Source organism: Pithys albifrons, chromosome 4, assembly GCF_047495875.1.
Source record: "Pithys albifrons albifrons isolate INPA30051 chromosome 4, PitAlb_v1, whole genome shotgun sequence".
Classification (NCBI taxonomy): Eukaryota; Metazoa; Chordata; class Aves; order Passeriformes; family Thamnophilidae; genus Pithys; species Pithys albifrons.
The window spans coordinates 69,558,941-69,586,039 of record NC_092461.1 but is presented as its reverse complement, the minus strand read 5'-3'; the positions used below and the strand labels follow the sequence as shown (position 1 = coordinate 69,586,039).

Genomic DNA, 27,099 nt, shown 5'->3' with positions numbered 1-27,099 from the left:
CTAACCCCAGCTGCCCCATACACCAAGGAAGGAGGCTTATTCTCAGAAGCAGGTACCAAGCTAAGTTTACTGTGCTGTAAATGAGTATGTTTAGATTTTGTCCCAGTTTTTGTAAATTGGTCTGTCATGGAGGAGGGTGTTGCTTGAGTCTTGTATTGAGGCTTAGGTTGTTGTGCTGTTTTGTGAAGGGTATGTCTGATTTTGGGGGTTTTGTTATTAGTTAAGTGCAATCATGCAATTAAACGTTATCACCAACTACATGAAACCCACAGTAGTTGTAACATACTTGTATTAATAAAAGTTATTTTGGGAACTGCTAGAGTTAGTCCGGTTTGTTTGTGGTGCTGGCAGCAGGATAACTTGTGGGAGAACTGTACGGAGAAGGTTCTCCCTTGCTCTTAAGTGCAGTCTCCATATCAGAGTATCAAAAGTCCTGTCCATCACAGTGTATATGTCTAGTGAAGGTTCTCTTTAGGTGACATGCAGACAGACTGCTTTGGGCTTTAAAAAGCTTCCAGATTCTGGGGACACTTATAGTTAATAAAAACATATTAATACAGCTGGGACAAGAATTCTTTGCATTTCTGTCCTTTTTCATGTGACAGGCACACTTCCCACCCAGGGAATAGGAAAAAAATATTGCACCACCACCAAAATGAAACCCAAATAAACCACAATAGGAAGACAGAACATCTCACCTTTTTGCAGTATTAAAAAAGTGTTCTCCAAGCAATAGTTATTAATTTATTGATATACTATAGATTGGCTAATCTTCTATGAAGTTTTTTTTCCTTTATTAGTGGGATGCGTGGGGTCTACCTGGACCTGTGTATACATACCCTATTGATCTGTTGGATCAGTATGCTGTCATATCATTGCTGTTTTAATTTCTACTTATATGGGCAGCAGAGTGACACAAAAGCTAAAGGCTCTGTCACAAAACTATTTTCTGAAACTTCCCTGCTTTAAATTACTGTCAATTGAAAAGAGCATCATCATCACATGAGGATTAGTTAACTACTGTGAATACATGAGAAGCACTATCCAGACAGATAGACTTTTCCTTTTTTTTTCTGTGTTTGCAGTCAGAAACCAACTGGAAAACTGTGTATGATTCAGGATGAGCCCATAACTTCCAGGAACCAAATGCAATGTAAAGGATTTCATGACTGACTTCAAAACTCATTACCTCTAACTACTCTTGGCAAATAATTTCTTGATGATCTGATGGCTCTGGTCTTTTTATTTTTTTTCCTTGGTAAATTGCACCTATGAATTTTCCTGTGCTTTTCTGTTCATAAAACAGGTTATCAAAAGTATTTTAATAGATATTCTCTGATCTTGGACATCATGGAATCTTAACAGACTCATAATTTATAGAAATTCAAATTAGTTCTCATACCTAGGTCAAACTGTCTCTTGTTTTCCAGTCTTCCTCTGTTTTCATATCAGGTAAACAATACTGAAAGCTTCCTTTCATCAATCAAACAAACGAAGTGGCCTAGTCCTATTACAAAAACCCAGCAGCTCTTCCTAGCTCCACGGAGAAGGATAATATAAAGACATGCTCCTGGGAGAGCTCCAAAAGAAAGTGCACAATCAATCACAACTTGAAGTCCAACCATTTTCTTTTCGCCTGTTCAACTGGACCCAGTTTTCTCCTCTTCATTACTGGACTTCAAATCAACAGAAATTCTTCAAGGGTAAGTTGAGATAGTAACACCCTATTCTACTCCAGTTTTTGCAACTGCAAAAGCAAAATAAAACATCATCAATTGGTCTTTCTGATCTGGTACAATGATTGGTCTCAGAGAACTACTAATAGCTTCATTTGTTTGTTGTTTTTTTTTTCTAGTAGATATTTCTGTTCAGGAAGATAAGTTTTCTGAAAGATTTATCATTCTCAGAACCTCTTGCTGTGTATGCTTTTCCCACAGTATGAGTATGGGGTAAAAAGCCAAAACAGATACCTAAACTTTAAAAAAATCAAGCTTTAATTTGCCTTGAATGACAGTCTGGATCAGTGAGCATCCAGACCACTCTCTCTCACCAACTTGAAGAATCAATACCTTTGAAACAACAGAACTGCTTCTGTTTTGCAATGCTGTTAGTTGAGTTAATGTAACAAGGCCAGTCCAGCAGCAATTGACTTCAGGATGGAAGCACTTGTTACAAAATACAAAGCAGGAGTAAGTCAGACCTGCCCCGTATGTTTATAGCTAACCATTCTGGTAAGACAACATTTTGGGGGACTAGGAATCAGCACAATTGAATTGAGAGGAGAAATTAAGAGGATAACCCTAAATCTTCACTACTCCATCAGTCAAATGGAACTGTAAAGTCTTTAAAGTTAGGCACACCAATGTGCATTAGTGCCAGGAAACTACTCAAGCCTTCAAAGCACAAAATCTGAAAACCCACAGTCGTGCTGCCTGCACTGGATCTACTCATGCCCTGTACAATCACCAAATGCTTCATCTTAGTTGGGGACTTCAGGAACAAGGCACTAGTATAAATTTTAGAACTTTTATGATATGAAATCTGAACTTAGAGACAAAAAATGCCTTCAAAGTGCTGTCATCAGGTAGAGTTACAAACAAGCCTTTTTGGAAAGGGTATAGTCAGTTGTAAACTAGCATATGAGGAATATGTGCTAAAAGTTGATTAAATCTAGTCCGTATTTGTAATGGCCTAAAGCCATCAAGAGGTGGGAAATTTGGTGATTGGTTAATTTTTCAAGTGATGAGGCAGAATGATGACATGATTTTTGGCACAGAGGACAGACTGTCTAAGAGGAAAGGTATCTCTTCAATCCTTTGAATCCAAGAGCTTACTGCATCATGCAGGGCATGAGCCACAGTCTGAAGACCATGTGAAGAAAGCCTGCAAAATTCTTTCCTAACTAGATAGCAGCTTCCAGAAGTTCCTTTTTGTCAGTTTTCCAGCTGGACTAAAATGTTTTTACATTGAAAACAGAGAGCAGGGCAGACTATGGACCCTTTTTAGAAGAAAATGGGTTGGTTTGAATAAAATTGAGAATTCAGACATTTGGTTACATCCTGAGTTCAGCCTGCAATTTCTTGTGGATCTTAGAGTAGTGAGGTCAGGTAATAATTATCATTATCATCATGCCATAATTAAGGCAGAATGCAACCTCCAAATATTTCTGATCTATGTATTATATATATATATAAATGGGAAATCTTGCAGTCTTTCATTTCAAAACTGTTCTTATCACCCAACACACCCATCAAAAAGGTGACAAAGAGTTACATTAAAAATGTGTGAATCTAATGTCTTGATAAAGAGGCCAAACCAGAAGTTTCACCAAAAAACTCTTTGCTTGTCAAAGAGTATTTGAGTAGTTAATTGAATATGGTAGTTTTAGAACAATAGTACACTTACATACAACAAATAGATTTCTGCAACACCAAGCCAAATAACACTAAGGACAGCAATTAAAACCCCCTCTGTTTCCTGTTCATTTCTAATATGTAAAAAAGGACATTTTTTTCCTATTGAAAAAAAAAGCAGGATTTTGTATATTTCTCTTCACTTAACATTTTAAATATTGCCAAAGAAACATAAATTTTAGAACATTCTTATGATAAATCGTTAAATGCCTCCCATGTGAAGAGAAACACTTATTTTTTACATGTCAGTTTAGTCACTTCAGGCACTAATTTAAAGCGTGCAATTGCTTCAGTTACCAACCAAGACCATGGCAGGAAATTACCTAGTTTCTTGTGATTTATAAGACACATAAAAGAAGAGCAATGAGGATGGTTAAACGATTTGAGCACAAGTCCTGTGAGGAAAGCCTGAGGGATCTGGGGTTGTTTAGCCTGGAAAAGAGGAGGCTCAGGGCAGACCTTATCACTCTCTACAACTACCTGAAAGGATGTTGTAGCCAGGTGGGGATTGGTCTCTTCTCTCAGGCAACCAACAGTAGGACAAGAGGACATGGGCTTAAGCTCTGCCAGGGGAGGTTTAGATTGAATAACTGGAAGAAGTTCTTTACAGAGTGGTCAGGCATTGGAATGGCCTGCACGGAGAGATGGTGGATTCTCTGACCCTGGAGGTTTTTAAGGTGAGACTGGATGTGGCACTGAGGTCCATGATCTAGTAATCAAAGTGGGATTGGATTAAGGGTTGGACTTGATGATCTTGGAGGTCTCTTCCAACCCAATTGATTCTATGATTCTATTCTATGAAATACTGAAGGATTGCCTAGGAAAGGATGTTTTTTCCGTCAAGTGCAAGAACACAGAGATCAGTGGGAATCACTCCTACTAAATCTTTAGTTATTCACACTATACTCCTTTTTTTTCTCTAAATCATAAGTTCCTGTTGGAACATTTTTATTACCTAAGAACTTACTACATAAGAACAACCAACATTTCTGAAGAATTCCCCCATCACAATGTAATTGCAGAAATTTTTGTTCACAATGTCAATACATATTTGAATTCCCCCAGAAGAAGAGTTAAAGGTGGTTAGGGGATGGGTTCAACAGCACCAAAAAAAATCTATTGAAACAAGAAAAGTGATCTTTATTCAATTCAGAATATGCAGCTGAGCTTTAAACTGATTTGCCTGTTACTATTACAGCTGAAAAACATTTCATTTGAACTAACAGAGGTTTACTTCTAGTCTCTGTATAAAGTGTGAAAATCACTATTGAAAGGTGAGAAACAAACCCACATGCTTCTGAAACTACCTGCAGTGCCCAGAAGGTAATAGGTTGCCTGCTTGCTTTTTTGCCAGTTCGTTCATAAATCATAAGGCTTAAGAATCAGATCTGCACTACGTTTATGGAAGAGCTTTAGCAGTCCCATAGAAGATGCTGTATCACAGCAAGTAAACAGGAAATCAGATAAGGAAGAACATTAAATACTGTGGTGGTTTTGGCTTTAGTTTTAAGTAGGTTTCAAATTAGCAGGCTCAGAGAATCCACATAGATTAGGAGAGACAGGTATCACCTGACTTAAGCAACCAAAGAAATATTTCATACCAGGTGACGCAAACCTGAGATCTGAATACAAGAGTAGGAGAAGTTTCTCAGTTGCCATCATGTCTGCAGTGGAGGCAGGACCCGCTGAGGCTGCCCTGCTGTTCTGGGCCTTGCTCCTGCCACCGCTACATCGTATTTTGTTTTAGCTTCAGGGAAGTAGAAGCATTTTATTGTTATGCTCTCTCTTTTGCCTTGCTGAGTGTCTTTTAGAGTATTTTATGAATCTAGAGTAAGAAGTGAAATCTGTTTTCAGTGTGAGATAAAAAATTGTTATTATATCTAACTCGTGTAAGTGTATGTTATATTGTAGTTTTCTTTTAACTTTCTCTTTTCTCTATAAATGTATGTAATTAGTATGGGTTTAAACCTGTTCTGAGTTTTCAGTTTTTTTCCTTTCTCCCTTTTCTCAGCAGGGTGGGAGGGAGGCTCTAACACTCTGTGTTGGGCAGTTGGCATTTTACCAGCTCAACCCAAGACAAATACTTAATCAAATAACATTATAGGTTGTTTTTCAGATCTCATACATTTACAGTTACTTCAATTTGTGTTGTTTGGTTTGGTCTTCTTAATTTAAAAGGTTAGGCTTACTCTGAGGCAATGTTTAACTCTGTGTTAAAGGGCAGAGGAACTTAGAAAAGATGAAGCTTGCTTTTTTTCAAGTTATCATAAAGTTTAGATTTATAATACTGGGAACACGGTATAAAAATTTGAGCATTCTTGCAGATATCACATCATCGAGATTTTAATAGTCTCTGGCATATATTGATTTCTCTATTTATTTTATTTGCATAAACTGGTCCACAACCTAGATAAAAATACACCCAAAGGCAAAAGTAGAAAAGTCAATTCAAATGCCTTTTCCTCACGGGCTCCTTGTGGTAGTAGAATCATGAGAGATACCAGAAGGTCAGTAACACAAACCCATCTCTTAACAGGGTTGCGGATGTTTCAGTCCTTACTTGTGTGACTGTCTTTATTTTAAAATTCATGGAAAATGATCTTGTGCAATTGGAACTTCAAGGCTTTCTCAGGTGATGACCTGAGAACCTTTGACTTGTTTCACTGGATAGACATAAGCTCAGCCCACTTCATTGCTCTCTGGAGCACTACAAAATCAGTTATTGAAAATCCTGAATACACCACTCATGCACGATTGTTTTACCTGCTCCAGGATTGACTCTGAGGTAAAAGCAACACATTTGATAAACATATGGATGCAGTAATTTTCACAATGAGAATCATCTGAAAAAAAGCCATAAGAACAATAGGTCAGAGAAAACAAACACTTTATTTTAATTCACTGTTTAAACAATTTCTACTTTTTTAAGGGATACTAAAGGGAGAAAAAAGGTTCCTCTTTAAAATGCTTGGTACGAATTGTTTCCAGATCAAGTGTGGCACCTCACTGGATGCCTGAGAAAAATAATATACTTTCGGTATACAGGTTTCACCTCTATAATGTGTAGATGCTTTCACACTATGGCAACACTCTTGGATCCTGTACTGTCAGATGAGAAGTTGTTCTTTTGCCCAGACAGCCAACGCAACACAAGTAAGAAGATAATTAATGTAGTGTTGCAACTGCAGGTTTGGAAGATACTTTGGAGGGAGGGAGTTGTTTGGTTTTGTTTAACTTTACACAGAATCAGAAGCTCTTATCTGCTGAAACACTTGTGGAAAAAAAAAATGGAGCAACCAATAATAATTCTTGAACTGTTGTGTCCCAAATAAATAAACTCTTGAAAACCTCTGCCTCCTCAAGCTAAGTAGGAATGACCATATGGTCCAAAGGTCTTTAGCTCAGGTCCTCTGTCCCAGTTAGTTGTCATAATGGCCAGTAACAAAAGAGAAATGAAGGAATTTAAGTATGAACAACATCTGTGCCCATTTTCCAGCACCCCAAGGTTTAGACTTCCTAAGCCAACAGTTATATTAATACCCTTATGTACAGACATATCTTCTTGCAGTAAGCAACTTAATTTTATAATGCTTTATGTAAAGAAACTCACTATCTTTTGCATTACACACTGCCTACTAATTCTATTTTGTTGCCCCACTTTTTGTATCAAGAAAACCAGTGAATAATTGTTGCCTGTATATAGCTCTATGGCAGCCTTAGAAACAGATTTCTCCCACCCACAGTCACATCACAGCATAACACAATTGGGCACTGAGGGCACCCACCTCGCTGCTAACACTGGTTTGCAAAGCAAGCAGCATTGCAACTACCCTCATTTAAGAGGCCTGACGAGTGTTTCAGGCACAGCAAATGGATTGCTGAGAATAGTGTTCTCCTACTGTCAAAGAGTAAAGAAATTATTCAAAACAACAAATTTAGAAAACATGTTCTAAAAAGCAATTTCAGATATCTCAGGTACCCACCCCTTCAGGATTCTTTGAAAGAGGCTGGAGCACTGCCATGCACATAACCAGCCCCTTAGCTCCAATTATTCTGCAAAAACAAACAACGGAGGTTTAACTGTGGTTAGAAATGGATATCGCAGCCGTGGGTGGGGCAGGAATGCCTGTGGTTGTGCTGTAACAGAGTGACAGGATGCTCTGCCTATCCCAGTTGGGCTGCTCACCCAACCTCTGCGTGTGCTGCCTCAGCACTGGCATAGGGAGCACCGAAGGGCAGTGTGGCTTACCAGGTGCCACGCTTGCTTCAGATGGGTCTTACTGCTACTGCACCCAACCCATTTCTCACCCGACAGCCTTTCCCAAAGAAATATGGTCTCATCCACGTGTCATATTTTTTCACTCCAGCATTTCACAGGTCTGTTTTCCTTTTCTGTAATCAAAATCTTCTTTTGCCCTCAAAATTCTTTCCCCTCTCCCACATCCTTCCACATACCTGGGTACCATGGCAAATGGCTGAACATCAATACAAAAATTCATTTAATTCACAAACCAATCTGTAACAGCTCCCCAAGACATGTTCCTCTGCATGAAAATACCATTTCCTAAATTGGATGGCCCCAAATAAATGGAAGGTGATTGCATGCTCTCAAGACCATACTTAAAAATTCTGTCAATAAAGTTCATGCAATAGTTTTAGAATAGGTTGGGGTTTTTTTCCTGTATCTGATGATCTATAGTCATCTAATATTATGTTGATAATGTAAAATGTTGCACTATTTGTAGTCTTTATTGACTCTTGGAAAACCAGGGGGTAATTTTTTCATTACAAAGTAGGAATCATTTTTAGGAGGAGTAAAGTAAACTATACAAAATTTATTTCACCATCACACTTCATAATAGTTTCTTCTCAGATATTTCATCCCATATTGGGTGCCTGCAAACTTTTCTGCTTGCTCTGTCCCTCCCAGCACCAGAGACATCCTTTCTCTGAGTTCTTGTCACTGTTTCTGTTAATGATGAAATTACCTCATGCTCTCCCCATCTCTATCTTCAAGACTTTCTTCGCCGCTCTTTCTTAGGCAAAAAACCTTTAGTCTTCCTATGAAGGTTCTCTGAATTTACTATCTGCAGTGTTCCTTGCTTAACATGTTCCTCCCACTGTAGGCAATCCTGAGCATCAATGTTAGATGCAGACAAACACAGGAAGTCTAAGAGATGCTCTGAAAGTGAACAAACACAGGAAAAAAACAGCCAAACAATCAGAAACTTCAATCATATGAAGTAAGATTGCAAAAGGTAGCCTGAAAACAAGAGGAAAACTTGGTGATGTGATAACTGCATACAAAATAATTGTTACAGAAATAACCAGTGCTCCAGAGCATATAGTCAAGAAGTTTCTCTTCTACTTCACTGTTAATACAGGATGCAACAGACTTCCAAACTGTTTTCATTCCAAGCACAATTCAAGTATGCATAAAATACTGCCGTGAAAAGCCATGAAGGTCGAGATCAGCAAAGTCTGAGGAGCACTTCTGTGGATAGCAGAAATATCCACAGTATCGTAATTAATTCCAAATGATTCAGTGTGAGACATTAAACTACAGCCTTCAGGATTTAAGTGAATTTCAGATTATTACAACTCAGAATAAGACTTCAAATATCTGTACATAAGCAAGACCCCATAATCCCATTTTTTTCTCATGTATTTGACCCTAATCGTTGCTGGAGACATGGTATGGGATTAGGTGGGGGTTGGACCTAATCCAAGATGGTATTTCCTATATGCCAGCTCAGTTCTACTTTTAGCTTTTCTTCTAACCCCCTTCAGGGTGCCCAGGATCAGAACAACTGTTGCCAGCATTTGTCTTAGCTTGCAACCTTGAGACTAAGATGCTCTCAAAGAGACCCAGAGAACCAGTGCATCATCAGATAAGGGTTAAGAAAAGAATCCTTTGTCCTAGGCAAGAAATACTATCAAAATAGCTCCCAGTTCTCATAATTTAAAACACTTCAAAGGGAGAATCAAATATTCAGGGAAAACAGAGAATGCATCCAAACTATTAGAAGCTCAGATGTGCTGTCTGAACTATAATCATTCTGAACTCTTGATTTTTTCAAGCTAGACTTGGATAGAAAGGGCAAAGACTTCTAATCAACTTTCGCAGCATTGAGAAGGCTGTTGTGAAATACATCACGGTTTGAGAGACCTCGTGAGATCGAAGACTTGTTCTTCTAAGCATTCTAGTACAATGGGTCAGATCCCTAAACAACAGTTTTTTATTTTTTTTAATGTCTTCTCTGATCAAGCTGTGGGGGGCAAAAAAAAAAAAAAAGAAAAAAGAGAGAGAGAGAGAGAGAAAGCACGGCAAATTTCTGCTATCAAATGAAAACCTACTATTTGATCTTCTGCAGCTAGACTTTCATCTCATGAATTGTTAAAACATGGCAAAGAGTTATACCCAGCTATTTTTCAAGTAATCCAACATTCCCTTGATAGCAAACCCTTGAGATTCAGTATAAATCAGCCCTCAGAACTATGAAAGAATTCTTGGGAAAATTCTAAGTCATCAACTCTGGTAGAAATAAGGAATGTGATTAAAGAAAACATAAGTATAAGGAAGCTCTCACAGTATTTCTTCCTTGAACTTTCCTTTACCATTCCAAATTAAACAATCCACACAATATCTTTTTTCCTCTTTTGCATGCCTTGTTCATGAGTCCATATTGCATCTGTCTTCTCTTTCAAATTCCTTGCTGCCTTTGGAGCTGCTGAAGCCTTATCTTCACCTTTTTATTTCCCAACAGCTAGTATACTTCACACATCTGTTTTTCCAGAGTAACAGATGTTGTTGCTCAATGAAGACAACAGTCTGTATGTTTAGGCTAGGAAGAGCAGAAAAAGCATTTAGAGCTAGTTTCTGCTTTTTCTCAGTAGATAATTCAAAAATATAGATTCTGCAAGTAAAGTGTATTTCCCAAGTGCATGTGCCCAGGGTTTACAAAGCAAAGCAAACTGCAATGGATCTAGATAACTCTTGCTGTTCAAGAAGGCAAAAGGCTGCATCTTTCTCATATATATAAAAAAATTAAGGCTTTAGCCCTCAAGTGGCTTTAAATTGCTTGTAATTTAATCCATTACAATTATTTCATTTTTAACACGATAATAATCTATGGTGCATTAATGCATACTAATTGCATTACTGTAATTATGCTCTATTCTTCCTGTACTGGTTTTGGGCCTTGGTCCTTACTAACATAGTGCACCATTTAAAAACAAAATACTTCCAAACTGAGACACAGAAAATAGATTTCATCTGACATCTAGAAAACCAGCCAGAAGTGCTCACAGATTATCATTCTGGTCACAACTGTCATTTCCCCTCATGACTGCCAAGTTATTTTCATATATTAAATTATTATTTCCTTTCCTGAGATTTTAATACCATTTTAAATTATCCATATCTTCAATGAAACCATGGGTATGTCCTATATGTTCTTGTATATGTGTCCTGTGTGTGCAGTATACCTTGAAAGTTATGTGGCTCCATAGAAGAGTTCCTAAGTGACACAACCATACTAGAACTTGACATGGGCATTGCTACTCAGTCAGTAAAACAGAGGCCTGAGGGCCAACAGTTTCCCTCCCATATTCAAAAACATTCATTGGATATACAACACATCCAAGGAAGCAAAGACATCTCTATTCCTATGAGAATCCAGTAACTTCTCTGTTACTGGTTGACATATATTGAATTAGGAGGATCATAGTCTTCTTTTGGTTTCCCCTTTTAACTTTTCCTTTAGATTTAAATGTGAAAAGTATAGCTGCTGTATGTATATATATAGCTATATATAGAAAATGCATAAATCCTCATCAAACTCATAGAATCATAGAAGTTCTGGCTGGAAGGCACCTCTGGAGCCCATCCAGTCCAGCTCCCTGATCTAGGTGGTCAGTCACCAGCACCACAGCAGGTCAGCCATGGCCTTGTCCAGCAGTTCTGAAAGCCTCTAAGAGCACCAGCTCTTCCTGGCAACCTACTCCAGTGCTGCAATGTACTCTAGTGCTGCACCACCTTCCCAGGCAAGAAAGGCCACTCTAAACATCTCAACTAGTGATTTGTCCCTTGCTTTGCCATCTTTCACATAAAAAGGAAAAAAAAAATCCTTTTGTACTGTGCTTGTAAATTCTCTTCAAGTAACCTGAGGCTGCCACCAAGTCCCCAGCAGCCTGCTGTCCAGCAGTCACTTGCTATTTACAGCTCCTCCCTGTCATGGTCCATCAGCACCCTTAGCCTCTCCCCACACGTCCACTACCTCTGACTATTTTGGTAGCTCTCTGCTAAACCATTTTCCAATCCAACATCCTCCTTGAAATAGGGCACCCAGAGGAAGACACACTGCCGCAGCTTCAGCTGGAATAACAGTCCTGCTAGTCATGCTTCCTCCAGGGTAGCCCTGGATGGATTTTGTCTTACTAAGGATGAGAGACCATTGTTGACTCATGTTCATTGTCATTTCTGCTGTAAAATTTAGTCTTTTTTTATCAGAGCTACTATTGATGTGGTCAGACCACAGGCTGTGCTGATGCATGGAATCAAACCTCTGGGTAAACAGAGCTTTGCAAATGTCCCTGATGAAACTTTTTGGATTTTTTTTGGCCCCAGCCTCAGTTATTGCAAGGTCCTCCCTAATTAAGTGCCATGCACAAATCTGCTGAGGGTATTCTCTGCCTCATTGTGGAAAGCACATAGTCCACAAATGTTGCCAAGAAACAGGGGTGAGGCAGCTTAAATCTCCCCTGATCCTCTATTTAACTTTTCCTACTTGCTTTCACTAGTGGTTCTCCTGCTTCTTCACAAACCATGATAGGGATGGTTTTCCTGTGAAGACTCAGGAGGGAAGAAAAAATAAAAGTTGTGCACTTAGTCTTGTTTGCATCCTTCCTCCCTCAGTTGTCTCCCATCATTCCCCCAAAGCCATTTTCTCTGAGCTTCTGTGTGAGCAAATTTGTAGAACGCCTTCTTGATGACCCTTACTACTTTAAGCTTTGGGCTTCATTTGCATTTCTGTGCAATGCTTTCATGTAGCCTGTCCTTGTTTCCCATTTTATGGACTCTTCCATTTAGGATCATCAAAAACTTTTTTCTTGGCAAAATAGGCCTTTTGCCAGAATTATCTATATGCTTTTATAATGAAATGACTTATTCCTGAGCTTCCAGGCCATTTTCTTTGAAAATCAGGTGCTTTCCTGGGCATCATAGCAGCTCCTCAGATTTTTGCCTGGTTATGCCCTAAACAAGTTGAAGTTTGCACTCTTATAAGGTATATTGGGAGGATAAGGCAGATTGTCTGACTTTGTGGTATTTTTCTGTAACATTAAATTTCTTCAATTCAGTGTTGACAGAGAAGTTCCTAGTGTACCACTGACTCCATTTGCTGCTTTATGTGTGTCTCTTCCCTTTTACATATCTTCCTTCTGCAAAAAACATCCCGTTTCTCCTTTTCCATTTCCTTTCTGTTTTTCCTCCAATAAACTGGAGATGTTTTTTGTCCTGTAGCCTTGACTATTCACACAATATTATGTGGAACTGCCTCAAGTTCTAAAGAAGAGTAGAATAAATTGCTTTTTATGCAAATATTCCCTCAATGGTACTTTACATAACAGCTCCTGAGGACAAAATAATGAGAAATTGAAGAGATACAATGTTTCTTGTAGTGACAGCTAGGCAGCATTTTCTGATCTTCAGTAGCACAGGATGTTGAACTTCTGGGAATTCAGAACACTAGGCACACTGTCAGTGGTCATCAGGGGCACATCTGCCCATGTCACAGTGCACTGCACAGTGTGTACACACCTGGTACCATGGGTTCATTATGTAACGTGATGCAGGGTCTGCCCCTGCATGTACTCTGAGTACAGAGCATCGGGAAGGGAACCCAGATACTTCTTGCTTTCCCTGGTATGGTTTCAGGCATTGAAAGACATCACTCTCTACCCCATTCCAGATACATCCTGGCTGCTTCTGGGACCATACTGCATGTAAAAAAGAGCAATAACAGACCATGTAGTAACATGGTCTACAGACACAAGCCAGCTGTCTCTTAAGTACAGACAATGAAATAATATAAAAAATAGAAACGTAGTAAAATGCTCTCTAAGACAACCTTAGAAAAAAAGGTTGGTGGTCCAATAATTCAATTATCTAATTTTCTTAGAACTTTGCTGTTTGCCATTAGAACTTGCACACACTTGGAAAAAACAAACAAACAAACAAACAAAAACAAAAAAAACCCCCTCAAACAACTTTTGCCCATTTGGATTTGCTCAACAGCTATAATAAGAACTTCCTGAATTTCTGTACTCCTTCTGTGGAAAAGATGTCACAGCAACTAAAAAATAAAAATATTTCTAGATGTTTGTGGATGTTTTCCCTTTATAGAAACTTGCTGATTTTCTCATTATCACATTTTGAAGGCTGCAAGCTATTTTGTAAAAGTATTCCCCCACTACGTCATCTCTAACTCATTCTACCAAGTATCCACTTTTAAGAATATTGTTCCAACTTTACCCTCACCATTTTCCTTCATTTACTATAAGGGCTATTTTCTCCCATGTGTTAGTTTCTGCACATCTGCTGCAGCATTGCTTTGTTATTACCCATATTTGGGTAAAATTCCTTCCAATTTTATTTGCCTATCGCCTCGCTGTTTCAAGAAGAAGGCCTGAGAAAAGTACAAAAGAAGTATCAGAATTACACCTTGACAGAAGGTAATCTAGCTCCAAGTATTTGATATTGCTATTTCAAATCAGCTTAGTGTATAAGCAGTTTACGCAAGGCCTCAAAGTCAGATTTTAACTAATTCATATTTACTTATAAGAAATATTATTTTTATGACAGCCATATTCAAAACATATATATGACACACGTAAATGTTACTAATCTCTAATTGAATCTATTATACCTATGAAAAAAACTACATGTCAGACAGTAAATGCATATAAATTCATTACGCCCTCCTCTGAAAATAGGCCCTCACACGTGTAGCAGTGTAAAAGCTGCAACTTTCAACCTGAAAATGGTAACAAAACGGAAGCAACAATACTGCCCTTTACTTACGTACTCTCATTGCTCTCAGTGGAGCCCAGCGCAAACTTTTAGTACAACAAAATACTAAATAAGCCAAAGATCTTCATAAATATGAGTCTGGGCTATGAAGCTGGGATGCACTTGCCTCTAATGAAATAAAACTATTAAAGCTGAACGTTTCTTGAGACAGTTTACATTTTGTGATGACATTCCCTTGAATCTTAAATGTAGCAGCCTTTCTTGTTTGTGGGCCTAGAGTTCTCCTCTGGGAATGGAAACATTAGCTACTGATGAAAATATTCATGAACTCTTTGTCATGCTGCTTTTATGGAAGCAAATTCCATCTGTATCATGATCATGAACTGACAAGTAAACCATTTTGCTCTATGTATTAGTCATATTTTCCCTTATGTTCTTTGTAGACCAAGTGGCACATGCGTATTTAATTAAATTCTGTAGAAATGTTCAACAGGGTTTTTATCATATCACCTTGATAGCTCCTTTGGGCTAATAGCAATTAGCCTTAGAGCCAGAAAAACAATCAATTTTTTTACACTTAATACAACAGCATATGACATTTATCAGCATCCAGCCTTGAAAAAGTGTTTGCTGATTTAAGAGTAACTAATCCTAATTCTGCTTGTCTTAAGGAACTGGCCAATGATAACTAGGATCTCCACTTTTTTGTTCATTTTCAGCTGCAGTATTCATCAATTTATTTGCAGATTTTGTTTATTATTGTGTGCAAACCTTATTCAAAGAAGCCTTCAAGCAATGAAGCACTTAAATTCTTCAGTTAGCACATCAGGTGATCTGTACATTGTTAAACAGTTAATTATGAAGAATTTAGAGTCTGGATATATCCTGCATATGACTGTGATTATTTAATATTCAGAACAACTTTGTGGCATAAGACAAATAAACAAAAGCTCTACGACATGCTTATTGCTCTCAGAACAGTGCCTGCTCCTTTCTGAAGGGATTTGTGTTTCCAGTTCACCAAAGACCTTTGAGTCCGCAGCGAGAACTTCTCACTTATTTTCATTGACATCACTATGAACATTACATTTGCCATTAAACATGCATGGCACACATTTTCACTGCATGTAGCCACACGGTTTTCCTAGAAGTGATGAAGGGAAGCTTCCCACCTAATTTGCCTCTTCTTTGGAGGACATACCACCCAGTACTCTAGCCCCTCAAAATGCAATAGCTAACAAGGATGGAAGGGGAGAGAGTCATCATTGTGCAGTTGCACTGACTGCATGTCGGATGGGGCACAGAGAAGCTGCCTAGGAGCTTCGTGCACTAACTTGAAATCCCTGGCTCTACTCCTCCTTACTATTCCCAATATTACATCATTGCACTGGGACAGCCAGACCAGTTTTCAAATTGCCCTTGAACTAAAGGACAACTAACTTCATCTTTTCCACCTGTACTATTTATATACAGGATTTTCAGGAAAATTATGTTGCTCACTATTTCTGACGAAAATATCTGTTTTCAAGGCAGCCTACAATCACATATGGCTTAGAAATACAATGGAATGAGAGAAGAAAAAAAAATTTACATAAGCTACAGCATCATTTAGTGTAATACCAATTGCATTTGCCCTACAAGCCAATGATAGTGAGCTCAGAGTTACCAAAAGTAAGTTCAATTATCCAAGGAATGTGTCTGGGCAGCCTATTCTCCCAGTTACCCGTTCTGCTCCCTGATGCCTTTCTTACGTGGGAAGATGCTCTAGCTGTTTAACTTCATCTCAGTGGAATGCATTTTGCAAATGTTTTAATAAGTTATGACCCTACTTGTCTATGCAATGCAGTTCCTCAAATACCTCAGCTGTGCTTCTCTCAGCTGTTTAAGCTGCAAATTCCACAGTGCCTGTGAAGTTTAGGAAAAAGGGAAGTTTATATCTTGTTAAATAGGGCTGTTGCTACCCCAGTGACAAAATCTCTGGATGGCTTAATATCTGAGAAATTTTTGTTCTGGTTTGGTTTTTTTAGTGCTTATATATTATCTTTCTTGACTCCTAGGAACCTCTCAGGCTGTGCTGGATGTTTTCTACCTCCTGTAGCATGAGTGTCATGGGAAACATAACCTGTTTGCAGATCTCTTCACACCTGGCAGCTCCCAGAGAAGGAGTGCACTACCTACCACTTAACTGCTCCTTCCCAGCACTGGCATTGTGTTCCACTATGGCCCAAATACTAAGGTGTGGGAAATTTTGCCATTTGTTGGCTGTCAAGGAGCCCGTGATCTGTGTTTAAATTAATTCTGGTATTACCTATACTATCAAAATGCTTAGCTAATCATTTTACTGAACAAAACCATATTGGACAAAAATCAAAAGGCTAAAAGTAGTGTCAAACACAGGGGAATGAAAATCCAAAACCCAATCAACAAACCCAAAATAACATGCCCAACACATTTCAAGAAGGTGAGCACGAAGAGACTGATAAATCATTTTGCCATCACATCTAACAGGGTTTGGAGGGAATTATCTCCTGGGAGGTTTGTCAATCCCCTGTCTCTATGCACTGACACCTGGAGCACTTTTTGTCAGTATTTAACTGACTCAACATATCAGTCCTGGTTACAGCTTTTGAACATACCAGAGACTAATTTAAAAAATATTCTAGTTTCTACCTCCCTAGGGCCCTCTCTAAAGACCTTCAGGCCAGCGACCAGCAAGATGAAAACATGAGCTGGAAACAAAGCCATGTGCATTATATTTAGAAGTCAGGCCTAATTTTTGTTGTTATTGTTGTTCTTAGTTTTAGAAAGTAGGATTAATCATTGTAAAAAATAGCTAGGAATTAGTATGAGTCTTGACACAAGACCAAGTGTCCCCTTGTAGAAGACAGACAAATATTTTAAGCTATTTTCATTCAGACAGCTTGTGTTCCATTCCAATCCAAAGGAGAAAAATAATATAAATGCCTAAAGAGTGCCAAACTAAGACCAAATTAAGTGATCTAATCATTTTTTGACTTAAACACTACAAAACTAAAAATAAATAAATATGAAACACTCATTTTAACAAAAGCAATAGACATTATCCCTAACTTTTCTGGCAGATGGAAGAATTGCTTGTGCTGGCTGAACACACATATTTAAAGCCTTCCCTGTAGAAATAGATCAGTCTAAAGAAAAACTATTTATTTACTTTCTAATAGAAGGACTTCCACTGAATTATTTTAAAAGAATTCATATTTATCCATAACTGAGACATTTTCTCACCATAGAAATTACTTTAAGAACATACTTGATAGCTAATGTTCACAGCTCAAAGGCTGTTTTTGTTTTTAAGACACTTCATACAATCAGCTTGCAGTGGAAGACCACTCTAAAGGACCAGATCCCAAAATAATTATCTAGATGTTTAAGCTCATTGTAACAAATGTACACTTGCATAGTCCCACAGCATAATGCCAGGAGATTTTTAACACGACTGTTTTCTTTTTCCCAAGATAAATAATGATCAGCTTCCCCCCCCCCCCCCCTTTTTTTTTTCGTCCTCTTTTCAAGACCTTTCCTCAAATATCAGATGTGCAGGATGATTTTTAAGAGCACATTTGGCACATTTTAAATGAGATTAGATTTTTTTTTAAATTAAAAACCCAAACATAAGATTAGGTAAAACAGATAGAAAGCTTTAATAAAATTTCAAAAGACAGCCTCTCTCATGAATCATAGAATCATAGAATAGAATCATAGAATCGATTGGGTTGGAAAAGACCTCCAAGATCATCGAGTCCAACCCTTGGTCCAACTCTAGTCCATTTACTAGATGGTGGCACTCAACGCCACGTCCAATCTGCATTTAAAAATCTCTAGGGATGAAGTGTATTTTTATTTTGGCACATCCATTTCTTTGTAGATGGTTGTTGGCTCCTTTCATTATTTTAAAGACATCAGAGAAAGGCTGCTACACCAATTTTCTCACCAAGCTGCATGATCTTGCAACATCTCCTGTGGTGTATTTAATATCTAGGACTGCTTGAATTCTTGCAGAACACTCCATATCAGTTAACAGACTACCTTGTCTGTGGCATTGCAGATGTTAGAGGAGTCAAGGGTTCATCTCAGCAAGATACTAATAAAAACCACTCTTACTAAAGACGAGGCTCCTCATGAATAATGAAAAAAAAAAAGAAAATCAAAGGCAATTTAATCCATTGTCTTTTGGCTCATATTTCCTGTCACAGATGACGTCTTTCTAATTTGGAAAAAGTATTTCAAAGCAATAGTGGGGTTTTTTTATTAGTTTCATAACTTCACATGAATTTCCCTCGGCTGTGGTTGTGATATTCAGAGCTATAAAGTACCGAAAAAATACCTACTTTCCTCACAGATACCCATCCAGCTGCCACTACTTTCCCTCAGAAAAATCTCTACCCCTTTCTCCTGCCAGTAAAGAAAGTTGTGTAAACACAAACATTCCTATTACAGGTAAAAAGGTAAAAAACCAAGAAGATTAATCTATGCCTCCTAATAACTGTCAAAAAACCATTCCCAACTCTGAATGTTAGGATCAGTGCTCTACATTCAGTTTATAGGTGATGTTTTGCTGTTGCCTGGACTTGTCCTCTAAATAGCAGAGTTCTGCCATCAGGAGATATTACATTCATTTCATTTGGCATCACTGGGCCTCAAAGCAAGAGAGATGCTTTCCTCCAGCAGGACAGAAGATTTGGCCTTTTTAATTCACTTTCTTGTGTGTTTTGAAGTCACTTAATCCTTTATTTTCCCATCTCTGAAGATAATCTCATAGCAAAATGAAGGTATCTTATCCCTAAACACTGTTATCAGAAAGTACCACTTTTCTCTTCGCATACTTCATGCTACTGCCACAGTGTCTGGCATTCTAAATAACCAAGAAGTGATTTATTTATTTATTTTAAATTTGTAACTGTTGTAGGTTTTGACACCAGTGTAAAATGAACTACAGTGTCAGATGGGTAGGATTCTAACACAGTTATTCTGCATTTTCTTTTAAACATAATTTTACTTATCCTTAAGAAAGTATCCTCTAGTCCAATAGCCAGCAAGTTACTTTATCCATTACCTGTAGTTCTCCCTTTGTGTTTTTTTCCAAAACTTGTATTTCTCAAAAATTTGTGGGTTTTGCTTCTTCAAAAGCAGAGGTGTAGCCTGTATAGCCCCATGCTTCTCTTATATATTCATATAGAATCATTTCTATGATTCTATATATTTTAAATAGAATATATGTTCATTCACATATCAAAATTAGAATTTAGTGGAAAGAGAGGAAACAGAGGCTAAACTTGTGGGAAATTACTCTTTTTTGATGTCCATCTTCAACACATGCAATTTTTAAAAGTAGGCCTGGAGGAAGCTGCTATTATGAAAGGACTAATCTCAAGTCAGACAGAAACAGAAACCAGGAATTACCAGCTTTACCCTAAGCACATCCCAAACATCACATAGCTATCCACACAGCAAGACTGTGTTGCTGTTTTCTCACTACATAACGTATACAGAAACATATGTTAGAGACAGAGCTCAGGCATTCTGCCTTAGTCACAAGGACGAAACACAGAAGAAAGCAAGGAATTCCATTTGAGGGGTTACCACATTTATTGCCTACTTTTACTGATCACCAAAATCAACCAAAAAACTGTCTCAGACCCACAAAATAACTGTTTAACAACACCTTGCATACATCATTGGGTGCAGTTCAATAAAACAGAACCCTATTTTTTAAACTCTGGCTTTAAAATAAGAAAGCACCTAATGACATAGATTTAAAAATAGATTTAAACTATGTCAAAAAATGCATGAGAATAAATCATGTTTTTTCTTTTAATTGAAATAACCCACAGATTTTGTGCTATAAAAAGACTGACAGATTCTTGAGACACATTTGAAATAGTAACTTACCACAATTCACTTTATGCATTGAAAAATAATAGACTTCCACTGCATTGGAATTTCTTATTTTGTTTTCACATCTAAAAAGGTTTTTAAATGCAAATAACTACTAAATCAACTCCTTTGACTTTCATGTTATAATCACATGCTTGTTTAAAAAGGAACAACTAAGCTTGCAGAAATGGAAGTGCTACTATTGCTCTGTCCTTTATCTAATAATTATGTTCATAGACTTAACAAAAATAGTGTCTCGGAAAGAACTCAAAGAAGGTTATGCAACAGTGACAGACATCGTCCTGTAGAAACTAATCATCTATTTTAAGAAGCTAAAAATGTGGAGACTGTACTTTCTCGAAATATATTAAAGATACGTAAATGTCACAACTGCAAGTCTTTGGCACTCTGAATATTTTTGATTGGGAAGCGTCAGAACTAGCAGAGTGGTAGACTGAATTTTTGGGGGGTCTCAGGAATCCCTACTTCTTGCAGCATCATTCTTTGTGGAAAAAGGGCTGAGCTTCAGTGTACTGGGCTTAGTTTCTTTGATCCTGCAGAGGACAGACTTAGGACTCAGCTGAAGAGAAACTTTGAGAAGAGTTTAAAAAAGTATCTTTTGTTCTCCTGGCCAAGGAGTTAAACCTGTGCTAAAGTGGTTTGGACTGTATGGGTGCCAATTCCTTGGTTTTATGTTAGAGGCAATCAAAGGAAGTTTCTGGCATGGCTGTTTCAAACCCCCACTGACCTTCTCTTCTTCACACCTACATCCAGGGGTAAACACAGCCACAGACACCTGGATCAGGGCAAGAAAAGGCCTAAGGTAAATCAACATCTAAAGAACCTGCCTATGACCCTGCATCATGAGTATGAGCACAGGCCAGCAACAGTCAGAGCTCCCTCACTGAGGGCAGGGCTCCTCAGCACATACTTCAACATCCACTCCCTCCTTTGCTTCATCGTTACTGAAGATGAGAAGGTACAGCCATAAAGGAAAATAACACTCAGCCTGTAGCAAAGCAATTCAGTTTCTGCTGAAATCCCCTATGGAAAAAAATAAAAATCCCACCGACCCAGAGAAATAATCAAACAAGCTAAACATAATAAATTTGGAACCACTAAAAACATGAAGGGCAGCTGAAGAGTATTTATGGAACGTGGTGTGAATTCTGTGACAATTAAAAGGAAAAGGTTACCAGTGAAGATGGTTATTATAAACTCTTAATAATATTCTTCTCACAATATGTGTGAAGCTCAACAAAAGTGAAATGTAGCATTAGCACAGCACAACAGGTTTGTAATTTTTCTCATTTCATCTTTTAAATCAGGTTTTCCAGAACATCTACTGGGCAATAACTGACCTCATAATTAGACTTCCTTCTTAGATTACTTTATGCGTAAAAGTACAAGACATACTTTACAGATCCCTTTTCCTTACAATAAAAATAATATCTAGTAGTATAATTTTGGTTCTCTTTATCAATATTGAGGATGCTTGAACAAAAATTTTATAAAGTTCAAAAAAAATCAAATTATGCACTGAATACCAAAATTGGTTTAGGATTTCATCTTCTATAGATGTCATAGGTAGAAAGGAGAAAATAATAGACATCAGCTCTAAAATGTTGATTTTTGTCTCAAAATCTGTTTGACAGTAAAATTACAGCAGAATTACCTAAGCTAGATTGAGATTCAATGACTTCTCAAGATGTTTCTGTGGAACAAACTGCTACTTAACCTATTATTTAAAACAAAAGATGTGAGACAACAGAATACTCATTTCAGCTGTTCAAGAAACAAAAAACCCAATAAATAAATTTTCTTATGGGTAAAGGAATCCAACCTTAAAAAGTTGGTAGAAAAGTTTCAAATACCTTTTTTTAATAGATACAGAAAACAAAATCATTTTAACCCCTCCGGCTTCTCATAGTTTCTTAATGTATTCACTGAAATACTTAGTAATAAGAATGTTTTGTAGGTAGAAGAGAGACTGATGCTACTGATGCCTACTAACCAGCTGTCCCATTACATAGAAAGTGTTGCAGTTAAAGAGAAAAAAAAATCTAAAACCAAACCAAACCCCAAACACTAGAACCCCTTGGAGAAAGCTGTTTTCACAGGGTTTAATCAATGACCCAGTAGTTAAGAAAATACTATTCCTCTACACAATGAGACAAACGCATTTGTTTCCTTTAACCATACAGGGAATGGACTTGAGTTGTCAACAGTAAGGTCCTCTTTCTGAATTCACTGAAGAGCTGGGAAGAAGAAAAGTGAGACTAAAAAAATGCAGAAGTATCATCATCGGCAGTCCAAAGGAACAATATAAGAATCATGGATCATCCTAAGCTTCCTGTGCAGTACTGGGTCATAAGTTTAACAAAATTTCTCAAGATGACTCCTAGGTCACTATATGAACAGCAGGTCTGAAGATGGCACTTGTAGGTTAGCAAAGAAGTAATTTGGCAGATGAAGAAGCACAAAGATTGATTTCTTTTTTCTTCCCCCTTTTTTTTTTTATTTTTTCAAATACTTACATTATGTAAGTCTAATATAAAGCTAAAAAATGAAAAAGATCCCTGTAGATAGAAATTGAAATCTACAAAAGCTCATGGAAAATAAATTGCCATTTTCAAATCAAACCTTGTAAAAAATTTTGTTTTGTTTTGTTTTTGTGTGTGTGTACTAGGTCACATTCAAAATAAAATTCTAAAATGGTATGTAATTTCATACACAGCAGAGTACAACTGCATGCTTTGTATTAATACAGGAAACTGGTTTTCGAGTAAGAACTGACCCATGCAGATTACAGAGTTTCCAGAGGTACCTGAGAATCCCAAATGTCAAAGAGGGCATAGATGCAAGGCTGTAATTTTTATTTCAGGTGCCACATGCCTTTGGACACACCGCCTTAATTCTCACTATGCAACACAGAAAGCACAAATGGTGACAGCACCGTATTTGAAGATATTAACTGCTGTGCTGTGAAACAAATCTCAAATTGGTCACTCTGGTTGTCAGGTACCAAAAATAAGTGGATTATCTGGAGACACTCATGTCTTACGTAAGAGGCACATAGCAAGCATTCTGCTCGGAAATTGTCATCATAAAAAGGACAAGAATGTATATGTTCAAGGCAAGGTTTTATGCATAACTGAGAACAGATGTGGAAAAACAAGCACAGGAAAAGAGCACCTAATTAACTAATTGAAAAATGCATCCTCAGGCATATTAAATCCAAGTTCGATAAGCAGTCATAAGCTGACATTTCTCAATTTTGCAGTGCTTAAAAACTTCAGTATTGCAAAAATTGAAGCATATGTCATTGCAGTATATACATACACACTGTAATAATACATAGAATTATGGAATATTTTGGGTTGGAAGGGACCTTTTAAAGGCCATCTAGTCCAACCTCCCTGCAGTAAGAAGGGACATCAACTCAGTCAGGTTCCTTAGGGCCCCACCCAGTCTGACCTTGAATGTTTCCAGAGATGGGGCATCCACCACCTCTCTGGGCAACCTGTCCGTGTTCTCCATCCTCATCATAAAATATTGCTTCTTTAGTTTAAATCTACTCTATTTAGTTTAAAACCATTACCGCTTGTCCTAGCCTGTACGTGGGTTCAAAAGATCTGGTATTCTGGATTAGCCACAAATCAGGAACAACACTGTATATGTACTTACACTTTACTGTGAATTTGGAAATTTCTTTCAAACTTTATGACGTATGGCAGAAGATCAATGAAGGCATATTTAACTGCATGCATCATATCTGTGGCAAATTATTTGCACTTACAGAAATTCACTTATACATAAGAGCTACAAACACAAAGAAACAAATATGAGGATTGTAAGGTCTAAAATTAAAAGAGGCTATTTTACTGGTTAGCTGTTTTGTTGATTAAATATTTTTAAAGACATAATCTCTGAAAAATTATTTCAGTTAATTCAAGAAAGTTTATTATATACCAAAAAAGGGCTATTTCCAGCTTACAGCCTTTTAAAAACAGTTGATTTTAGTCAGTTGATTTCTATCTAAACTAAGCACCTTTTTCATGTATGTAGTTAAACATAATAAAACTCTCTTTTGAACTTAAAAAGTTATCAGTTCAGTATTCATCATAACCTTTTTCTACTATTTCAATCATTGTGCTAAAAATACAGCTCACCATTCACAAGAGACGTGGTAGTCAATAAAGGCTGACCAGTACCCCACAAATGGCATAGCTCAGCAGTCTCCTCATTATCACTTTGATTATATTAAACATTAAGTGCCAACATTTCAACTGCTTAAATAATACAGACTCTGAGAGGTGCATTGGTACTTAAAACTGACTGCTACTCCTTAAGTATCCAGGAATGTTTACTATGTCTTTTTGTTCATCCTTGACAATTAATACATAAACATTATGATCTTGATGATGACAGCATTTTTTTGGTTATACATGGGTCCTATATTTGAACCTAATCTTCATTAAAAAATAAAAATGAGGCATTACTTTATAAATTTTCCTGCACCTCTAATACTCCCAGCACAGGCAAACAGAACCAAAACATAGCAGCTTTGGTTGCAAGTATTATCAGCATTAGCTGAAGGTGTGTACACAAGCATACATCCCTGTGTTCAGAACTGGCTGATCTCACAGAGATCTGAGGCAGAAACAGGTCTTGTCAATCTGCATGTGAGGGTGGTGAAAAAGGTTCTCCATTATTAACACCCGTTGGTGAACAGTACAAATTCTTGACTAGGAGATAGGATACTAGCAATGCTCATCCTACCACAGGAAAAACTTGCTCCTTATTCAGTAATTTTGCCTAAAAAGTAAAATACACATTGGAAAAAAAAATCACCTATTTAGAAAGTCCCGAGACAAAAAGGTAAAGGTCAAAGTCCAAGAAACAAAACTTAGGGAACAAGATTTGTGCCAAAAACATGGAGCAACTATTCAGCAGTGCAGTGAAATCCCATAAATTCATAGTACTTGAAAAATGCAGTCCGAACTATGAAATGGAATCACAGAATGGGTAAGGTTGGAAGGGACCACAGTGGATCACCTGGTCCAACCTTCCTGCTCAAGAAGAGCCACTCTAGAGCACATTGCACAGATTGTGTCCAGACAGTTCTTGAATATCTTCAGTGAGGGAAACTCCACAACCTCTCTGGGCAACCTGTCCCAGTGCACAGTCACCTGCACAGCAAAGTTCTTCCTCATATACAGGTCGAACTTCCTGTGCATCAGTTTCTTCTTATACAGAATAATTACCTAATATACAGAATGAAAGTCTGGTGTGTTTGCTGGGACCAACCATAGAAATTACTATTTCGTAGCTGCCATGTTTCTTGCATTTACAATTAAACTCCCCACATTTTACAGTGAAAGTGTGCTAAAAGGTAGCATTTACCTAAGATAGATTTTGAGGGGAGAATTTAGAAATTACTGAAGTTACATGAACAGTTTCAACCCAAGCTTCAAAACAAAGAACTACATTGAATGTTTGCCAAATTAGTTGTAAACTGAAGACCTGTCACAGCAATTCAGCTTAAGCAGGGACCTAAACAAGACAACCTTGGGGGGTACCTTCCAACCTCAACTGTTCTCCAAGTCTGAAGCTGCTTAAGTGCATCAACACTGAACTCAATTCATAGCCAGTATTTGGAGTCTGGGACTAGACTCTGTCACGCTCCTCCATATTTTACGTGGATGTTTGTTAACTAAGTGTTAATACAGTGAGTGTTAAAGGAAGTAACTGTTTATCCTTCATCATTTATCATCATTGCTTTAGGACTGCAAAATGACTTGTAAACTGAGCTAAAGACACCAGTGACCTTAAAATGTAGCACTGAGATAGCTCACCAAAGTTTAAAAGGCAAATGTAGCTTGAAAAGGCAATAGAATTCTTGTATGGAGAACGCTCCATTTCTAGAATTATTAATTTAGTACTAAGAAATAACTCCCTGCATTATAATCTATTAATGAAAAAATTATATAAATGAAAAAGCACTACAAAGTGCTAATCATTTTTTGCTGTAAATGCTTACAGCCAATCTGGCTTCCAGCTAGAACTCCACAAAACCAGAAAGGATGCAATATTAGATCACAAAGAAAACTAGCACTGCAAAAAGGCACGTTGTAATTTCTCAAAGGGCAGAGTTTCCAGTCCTACTATGTAACATACGTAACAGGTATAATCAGGGAAAAGTGTATATTTAAGGGTAAACTGGTCCTACCCATATCACCCCATCTTTTAAGATAAAAAGGAATGATAGTTGAATTCTAAACAGCACAAATTCTTGACCTGAGACCTCCTGCAGAGCAGTGCAAAAACTGATGTGCTTCTCAAGACTATTCAAATGGATAGAGCCTTCAAAGAACATTGGAAAAAATCCCTTTTAAATTATCACATCCTTTTTGAGTTAAATCTGCAGGACACTTGCTTTCTATCAGCTTTCTCTATCATTCATTTTCCTTTTTGCAATTAAAAAAAATAGTTGCCTCTGTCTACAGACTTCTGGAATAAATATATATTAGCAGTAACACAAGAGACTTTTTTAGTAGTCGCTAAGTTTCCAACATGCAGCCCTACAAAAGAATTGGGGAAATCTGAGATCATCAAATTTATCCTCCAACTTCTCCTCTACCCCTTCCGAACATCTTCCTCACCAAATTATATAGCTATACACAAAGTTTTACTATGGAGCAAGATGAAGCAACATAGGTGGTGCATAACAAACATAGT

The 27,099-nt window shown here is 37.5% G+C and overlaps 1 long non-coding RNA gene across 1 annotated transcript; it reads left to right on the top strand.

The window, feature by feature from the left end:
• Positions 1–22,994, top strand: LOC139670961 (uncharacterized). The gene is made up of 3 exons (XR_011697616.1): positions 1–52; positions 1,086–1,703; positions 22,563–22,994. It is a non-coding gene; the product is annotated as an uncharacterized lncRNA (long non-coding RNA).
• The last annotated feature ends 4,105 nt before the right edge of the window (positions 22,995–27,099 follow it).